The 2500-nt window shown below is 47.3% G+C and overlaps 1 protein-coding gene across 2 annotated transcripts in view; it reads left to right on the top strand.

The window, feature by feature from the left end:
* The window catches only part of LOC110488795 (GDNF family receptor alpha-4), a 21167-nt gene extending 18891 nt beyond the window's left edge, over positions 1–2276 (top strand). For both annotated transcript variants that reach the window (XM_090198370.1, XM_090198371.1), the window contains one exon: positions 1–2276. This exon is cut by the window's left edge and continues 1315 nt beyond it. The gene's annotated coding sequence lies outside the window, so the exon portion shown is untranslated.
* Positions 2277–2500: the final 224 nt, after the last annotated feature.

The raw sequence follows: 2500 nt of genomic DNA, 5'->3' as shown, positions 1-2500 counted from the left end.
GCAGTATGTGTCTTGCATCACTCTCTCCCGGGCACTAAAATTGAATTATAAGCTTACACACACCAACTGTCCAACGGCACGTGAACAACAGACAGTTACACAAAGTGTCTGTCAATCAGTCATTCTGTCCCGAAAGAAAAGAGGAACACGCTCACCTGAAGATTTTTCCTTCCATTCTATAGAACACGAGCATCATTAATGCCAAGGTCAGCTAGTCGCTCGCAGATCTCGTGCTGGGGTTAATTCATAGCAGTGAGGAAAGTAGGCGGGAGATTGATGCGCCTGTCAGGCCAGTGTGGGGCCTTTACGAGGCCTGTTGTTATTTTTTAATTGTTGTCGCGGCCGTTTGTCGTCTGCTGACACCTCTCCACTGCCAACAGACAGACTGAGAGAGAGAAAGGGGAGGAGGAGAGGATACCAATCATTTACGTCAATATCTCTGAAATAAACAAGCCGAGAAGCCATGCGTTAAATCAACTGGCATCGAGAAGGGTAGTGGAACGGGGAGGGATTATTTTACTGTTCTTGTTCGCTCATATTACAGCTCTATCATAAACACACACACACACTGTCAAACATTAGTTCAATGGTGTCTGATTCCCCTGGACTTGAGCATTTTAATCCTGGATGTTGGCATCACTGTTGGCTTAGTTATACCGCCCACTGTGGAGAGACTCAGCCAGGGAGAGATACAAAACAGCACCAACAGAACGGCACGCAGGGAACTAGAATGACACACGCTGATCACAACTCTGTGAGAAACACGTTCAGGGAAAGAAGACGGGAGGAAAGCAAAGCGGGAGAAAAAGAGAGGAAGAGAGAGAGCGAGAACTGATATGACCTGCAGGCTTATAGCAGAATAAGTGCTGTAGCTTGGCTTGGCCTTACTGATCTATTTCACACTCTGTAGGTCCTAAAGCATCAGCACTCTACTGTAGCACAGCCTCAGCTCTGCTGCTACAGCCGGAGACACAGTGGAGGACGCTTTCCATTAGATTCATTTAAACAAATACACAAGAAAACGAAAACAGGAAAAGGCACCTTTTGAGCCCAAACCTTCCTAAACAGCTCCTATAGCCGCCACACCTGGGACACGCATTCATTGGTTGTATTACTTCATACGCTCAATGGATGTTTCTGTGTGCTGTGTTTTTGTGTGTGAACAACCAGCTGTGCAGTGCTGTCTACCTGCCTGCCCTGCTATCACATTCATAATCACATATCTTTAATTTATAGAACTGCTGTACTACGTACTCATTAATATGTCTATGCCAGATGTGTACGTTGTTGTTTATGCATACGCGCAGTAATTACCGCAAACAGTGTCATGTTGTATTGACTGCATATCGGCCATCAGGATGACTTAGAGTGTGTGTGTGTGTGTGTGTGTGTGTGTGTGTGTGTGTGTGTGTGTTGGACATGGCTGTGGAGTATATGGAAGACTCAGAGGATGCTCAAGGGTTACAAGGTTTTCCTGCTGCACCTGTACTTAGCTCTGTCTGTTTGTCACTCTGCGTAACCATGGTGATGCTGTATCTCTGTCTCTGTTCGCTGTCGCACCAAATCCTGCTAAATGGTGTTGAATAATGCTCAGATGTTCAGCCTTTTCTATCCCAGCACCTTCGGAGTTGAAGAAGTCATTTTGAGCCCCCCCCCCCCCCCCCCCTCCCCCCCAGTGGGCCGTGCCTCCTGCAGGTAGTCGGCTGAATAGGCTGATGGGTATTCAGAAGGGGAGAGGACGCACGCTGGGACTGCAAATGAGACGCACATTCTTGAGCAAGCAGAACTGTACTGCCTGACTACTCTGCACAGCAACAATATGATAATGAAACCCTTTCTTCCTTCTTGCTCACTCTCCCGAACGCTGCAACGCCGAGTGGACCGATCTCCTCTCTCGTCAGGCTTGAGACTCCCCCCCTCACTATCTTCCGTGTGTTGCTCCGGACAATGGGCAGTCACAGGAAGGACCGTTCGGGATCACAGAACTGCTCTGCTGGAGTTCAAGAATGCAAAACAAAACATGATGTCAAAACACTGATGCCATGAACATTCTGTTCATCCCGCTTCCCTTTAAGCATGCCTGTGTACTACAGGAGAGGGCCAGCTTCGGCCCACTACCCCCCCCAGAACCGGTTCTGTTCCGACCCCTCCAGTACACACCCCGCCCAGTGTTCTCTTGATCTGCTAGTGTTCTGTGCTTTCCTCCATCTGCTGTTCAGAGAGACAGCCACCACCCCTGTGTACATCGGTGAACATAATAAATATATGATCTTACATTTCCTTGCTTTCGCTTCTTGTTTGTGTGTACAGTTGACCTTAAATGAAATGCCTTGGAACTGTTGGGAATGTGCTGACTAGACCATGTACATGAGCAAGTGAAGAAAAAGCACTTGAACTGGGATATATATTTGAATTGCAGAGAGGATGCATTTAGCCAATGTACTTTTATCAATAGTCGACTACATTTCATGAACACATTAAGACGGCCTATAGATTACCT

Source organism: Oncorhynchus mykiss, chromosome 14 (assembly GCF_057628025.1).
Source record: "Oncorhynchus mykiss isolate SJ-2025 chromosome 14, ASM5762802v1, whole genome shotgun sequence".
Classification (NCBI taxonomy): domain Eukaryota; kingdom Metazoa; phylum Chordata; class Actinopteri; order Salmoniformes; family Salmonidae; genus Oncorhynchus; species Oncorhynchus mykiss.
Note: the sequence above shows the minus strand (reverse complement) of the source record. Positions and strands in the feature narration are given on the sequence as shown.